Consider the following 6000-nt stretch of genomic DNA (forward strand, 5'->3'; position numbering starts at 1 on the left):
AGGATTCAGGAGGTGAGCAAAGTGGGAAGCGACTTTGTAACTCTCTCTTTCAGATTTTAGAGGACACAGCTGAGATGGGAACTCATAAGAGAGAAGGCTGTAAATGTGGATGACAGGAAAAGCATCGTCAACAGACAGAAGATCACCACGAGAGAAAGTACTAGAAGGTAGAAGGTAAGGAATCCACAAAGACACAATAGGAGAAGCTTTTTTCTGAAGGTGAATAAGAATTTACTGAAAGAGGATGGAAGTATGAAAATAAACCGATCCCCATAGAAACCAGAAAAAAAAAAGAAAGAACTGAGATAAAACAATTATTAAAATGGGAAATAAGAAAAATTAAAAAGAAGATAAAATTGATGGCTTTTCCTGCAGTAAACCTGAAACAGAAATGCACAGTAAGCAATTTCAGGAACAAAACCAGGGACATGATTAAAGATTCAGTAGAAATTTTGAAAATAAAACCAACATTGTTCACATTCCAAGCAAGTCAACGTAAAGGGAGGCTCTCTTGGGTTCAGCGGGATTAACTTCTGGAAACACAAACATACTTTTAAAGGACAAAGTGGAATTCCAACAAGTGTCCAGGCAGAAATAAAATACATGATTACTTGCTCTTGGTCACATACGTCAGGCTGCCCCATGCTTCTCTAGCGCAGAGATCATTTTAGAAATAAAATAGAACGATTCTAGGTGTCCTGGAGGAGAAAGAAGAGATTGTGATTTTCAGTAGACCCATTCAGGATCTTTCACTGTGTGCACGTTTGTTGGGAGCAGAGACACCCCAGCCGTGCAAGGGCTCACAAAATAAATCATGTTTTACACCTGAAAATTTTATTTCAACAGGTAATCTTCCTAAAGAGATGAAGCAAATCTCTGAATTTCAGAAGCAGACTACCATAGCATGAAAGGTCTGATATTGACCCTGAGATCAATTTCATGAAGCTAAATTGACCTGTCTTGTGGCTACCATTAAAAAACAAATATTATGAAAATGTTATTCTTTGAACTTGGTGGTGCAAATCAAACCCGTTACACCAGATGAAATAGCATTGAATCCCTCCAGTAGAGAATATTGATAGCTTTTGTTTCAGGAGGATGAGATTCTCGGCTTATCACAAGCATCCCGGATAATCTGTAACTCACCCAGAGTATTTAGGTCACTCCCTCGAGGGTTGGCATCTAATTATCTGTGCTCTGATTCATGCCTATGATCTGCCTACAAATGAACCGTAAAATAACCTGATCAGGTTTTTAATGATAAAGATTCTAGGGACTCTTGTAACTCAAATCCAGCAGCAATCTGATGGAAATTTCTCTTTCTGTCTCTCCCCCCCCCCATTATCTTTAAAAACCACCCATGAAGTTCCATGAGGCCACCCAGGTCTAGGGACCGCTGATCTGGGGCAGAAAACAGGGACATAGCTGTGCTTCGCAACCTGAGATCTAGCCATTGGACAGACTGAGGGTGACCCAGAGATGTGCCCTGCCCCTTGGTTTGGGAGGAGAGAGGCAGGATTCCAAAGGACTACAGCATGCTTGAGACATTTTTTTAAAAACTCAAGAGTTGATGAGGGGAAGAACTAATGAGTAGGAGGCAAACTGAGAACAGTTGTTCAAGAGCGTGCCCACGGCAAATGTAAAATCGGAGGCGACCCCTGCTGGGTGTTGGGGAGGCGGTCCAGAGGTGAGATCGTAAAGCAAGTGCACGTGCTGGGCTTTTTGGAGTTTGTGTTAAGAAGTAGAGTTAGTCTGTTGTTCAGCACAGAGCTGCTTGGATGATTTATGACCTGCCGCCACTCATCTCCTTTCAACCAGAAAGTTTTAGAGAAGATTCTCTGTGCAAAGAGAGGGAGGTCAGGCAGCTGAGGCCAAATGCCTTGGCTTTTGAGAGGACCGTGCCGCTATTCCCAACGTTTTTATGAACAGTGAGGACTACAACAAGGAAAGAGTGTGTGTCCACAAAGGAGAGTTGGAGCCATGCCCATGCAAAACAGTCCAGGGGGATATGGAATATTTGAGAAAGGCAAAATTAGACTGAGAAGTTATGTCCGCCAGAAAACGAAAAACTTGTTCCAGTTATAAATGAAAACAATGTTGTTGTTTTTTTCTAGAACTGTAAAGAGATTGATGGGACATGTGAGTTCGCTTCCAAAGGGGAGTTCAAAAAAGGAAATTTAGGAAAATCTCTGGAAAAAAAATTAGACGGAGTGGAAATCCCATTTTCTGAAAGAAAGCGTGTGCAGGGAGGAACGGTAAAAATCCACACGAGTGTGAGCATTCTGGTAGGACAGTGTGCTTGTGAGAAGGGAAGATCCAGCATCTGGGATAGCGTGGGTGATCGCGGCAGGGGAACATCCTGGATGAAACAGCAGAAGTTGTGGGTCCCTGAGACTTATAATTGTTCCTCTGAGGCAGGAAGGAGCCTCTGAACTCAGCGAAACCCAGAGTTTCAGTGACAAAGACAAAGAGAAGGAGTTACAGTGCAGAAAATGTGCCCCAGCGATAGGAACGGCTGAGGAAACTGGATATAACAGGAGCTATTAAACCAGGTGGAGAGGGGCGCCTGGGGGGCTCAGTCGGTTAAGTGTCTGCCTTCGGCTCAGGTCATGTTCAGGGCCCTGGGATCGAGTCCTGCTTCGGAGTCCCTGCTCTATGGGGAGTCTGCTTCTGCCCCTCCCTTGCTTGTGTGTGTGCTCTCTCTCTGTCAAATAAATAAGTAAATAAAATATTTTAAAAATACATAAACCAGATGGAGAAATAGATCTTAAGACTGGGCTAGAGCATCTCAGGGAGTCTCAGCTGTTAAACGAAATCGCACATCATATCTCTACCTGAATAACATTTTTCTTCCTTCAAGATTATACTTTTGAGAAGCGAAGGGCGCGGCAGAGAAAAACCCCCTCATGTTTCAAGGGCAAGACTGCGATGTTACATAAAGAGTGTCCTTATGGGAAACAAAGGCTCACTCAGAACTCCTCCCGGACAAGATTACAAATCTTCAGTGGTGACTTCTCTGGGCTGGAGTGAAAAAAAGTGAGCATGGAATGTAAACTCATCACCTAGCCCATCGTGGCTGAAGTTGCAGGCGACCACGGGGATGTCGTTCACTCGTTCGATGCACGTTGCCAGAGGGTCACCTGCCTGCCGAATCTGGTGTCAGACACTGAGAAATCAAAGACCCGTAAGACACTGACCTTGATGAGTTTGCTGAGTAGGGGTAATGGCATAACATGTGTTTAACGGGATCTAAGACAGAGCATTCCAAACAGGTGTAAGAAAATGAATCAGATAATTTGGCATTGCTCACTCAGAGCTGTCAAGAATAAGGGTTTGTCTTCCCCTTAATTGCCACTGTTACTTAGAACCCTCATCCTCTGGATCCATACTCTGGACCCATCCTGATGTTTCTGGAAGAACCCATCCTGATGGGTTTCTGGAAGAACGAGGCCAAAGGAACTGCCCTCTCTGACGCAAGACCCTTGGGGGCACGGGGGGTGGTCCTTCACTCATGGACTCGTGGACTCATGGACTCATGGACTCATGGATGGAAGGGTGTTTTCTCAAAGAGCTGGCCCTGGGCAAAGAACACAACTGTTAGAGTTTGCACATACTTTCTATTCAGATGATGCTTTGGCATCAAAACCAAATTTGTCATCTTTGCCTGGCTGGATCTTGACAAGGACACAGAGCAGTTAAGTCTGGGAGCAAGAGGCTTGCCGACATTGTCTGCTTTTCCGGTTGTGTCCATTCTGAGCATGGGAGTGTTCACGAGACGAGCGATCAGGGACAGGGTCAAGGGGACAGAGGTGCTACTTTCCCTTCTGTCCACTCCATCCAGTACCTGTGTCTTCTTTTGTATGAGAGCCCCTCGCTCTAAGGATGTTCAGTTTGGCAGGAACATTCAGGTAGGCTTGGCAAATGGGAATTAAATCATTATGCAACCATTGAGAAGTTAGGAAAGATTGCCACCGTGTAGAGGAAAATGTATGGAAACACACAAAATTCATCCTCTGAAGGAATGAGTTAGGTAAGTGTCAGAAAATGCTTAGTGTGATGAGCCCAATTTCTAAAGCCAGAAAGCATACCTCTTCATCACCATCATAAAATCCTTGACATGATTTTTTTAAAAAGTCAGAATTTTTTATCAGTTCTGTTGTTTCTCTCCTTTTCAAATTCATTTTTTAAAAGATTTTATTTGTTTATTTGACAGACAGAAATCACAAGTAGGCAGAGAGGCAGGCAGAGAGAGAGAAGGGGGGAAGCAGGCTCCCCGCTGAGCAGAGAGCCCGATGCGGGGCTTGATCCCAGGACCCTGAGATCATGACCTGAGCCAAAGGAAGAGGCTGAACCTAAAAATTCTCTCTTCTCTTAATTTGGTTTATTACGTTGCTCTTTTTCTAACTTTTCATTAAATGCTTAAATCATTTGTTGTCACTTTGTTACCAGTTGATACAAAAGCAATTTAAGCTATGATTTTCCTTTAAGCATCAATATGACTTTTACTAACATAGGTGATATTTTCCTCAGTAGGTAGTCCTGGTTATTCCAACTACAGCTTATTTAGGAAACAGTGTCGATTTCATCTTTGACTCAGGACCGCGTTAGGCAAGTTTCAGATTTAAATTTTCAAGTGGTTTCATTGTAGGGTACCTGTTTGCTTTTTTAATTAAATGCCTCCTTTCCTCACACTATGGCCAAAGAATCTGGTCTTTACAGTTTCCATTATTTACAGTTTCTTTGTGGCCTTGCTTTTGATGGATTTTTGTACACATTCCACAGGAATTTTAAAATAATGTGCATTTTTGGTTTTTTGTTTATAAAAAGCAAAGTACATGTGTGTATCTATGTCTATTTCACTAATTAGATTGCAAAGTTCCTGTATTTTCTCATCATAGAGAGTTTTTGTTGGTTTCTGATGTCCAACATCTACCTTCTGTAACTGAGGCCATGGTTGTTGTTTTTTTTTTTAAAATTTAGATTATTAGTAATATACAATAAGGGGCCAGGATGGTAAGTACCGAGTTTGATGAATTTTGGGGAAATGCGTATATCTGGATCAACACCCTGAAAACAAGGTCCAGAGCACCTTTGGGCCCCTTTCTGGTCTGTCCTTCTTGTCCCATAACCTCTATCCACCCAGAAACTTGATTCTACTTTGGATGAAGCCCTGTATCTAGCTGGATCTCACAATAGGAACAGATCACGGTGGCCCAATTCAGAGGTAAAAACAGTGTGGAGTTACGCAACCCAGAACCTCGCTTCCTTCCAGGTCAGGTTAGTACATAGAGTCTCCCATCAAGATTTCCTTGTAGTGTCAACTTAAGCTCTACTGCTAAGACCAACATTTTCTAGAAATAAAGATGAAGAATGAAGGAAGAGACATGGCCAGTGGGTCACCTCCTAGCTTTATGACAGTTTTTCCAGAAAGCCTGCTCAAAAAACCACCACTAACATCTTGTCAACAGCACCCAACATCAAGGAATGCTAGACCACGTAAGTTTCTTCTTTCTCTCTCTCTTCCTCTCTCTCTTTCTCTCTTTCTTTCTTTCTTTCTTTCTTTCTTTCTTTCTTTCATTCTTTCTTTCTTTCTTTCAGCAGGGTATATCAATCTGCCTCCCAGGGCACAGGGCTTTCAGTGAGGAAGAAGGAAGGGCAGGAAGAATGGCTATGACCAAGGTCCAGTTACCTCTGCCACATCGTTCTTTGTCTGTATGCTTCTGGCAAGGCTCCTATCTTATCCAGCTCCAAGCCTGGGGCCTTTGACCTCCCCCTAAGTCAGCCATGTCTTCCCCTTCTCTTCCCCTAGCCACAGATTTGTTTCAGGAAGGGCCACTCAGAACTGACAAGTCTCACTTCCATAGCGTGTGTTTGAGTTATCAGAGAAGTCTGTCTGCCCCTCACCATCTGGAATTGTGTGGGCCAGATGGATTGGCTGCCTTGAGACTGTGCAGGAAGCGGCCATCTGAAAATGGACAATGTGGGGAGAAGCATGGCTAA

This window comes from Meles meles, chromosome 6 (assembly GCF_922984935.1).
Source record: "Meles meles chromosome 6, mMelMel3.1 paternal haplotype, whole genome shotgun sequence".
Lineage (NCBI taxonomy): Eukaryota > Metazoa > Chordata > Mammalia > Carnivora > Mustelidae > Meles > Meles meles.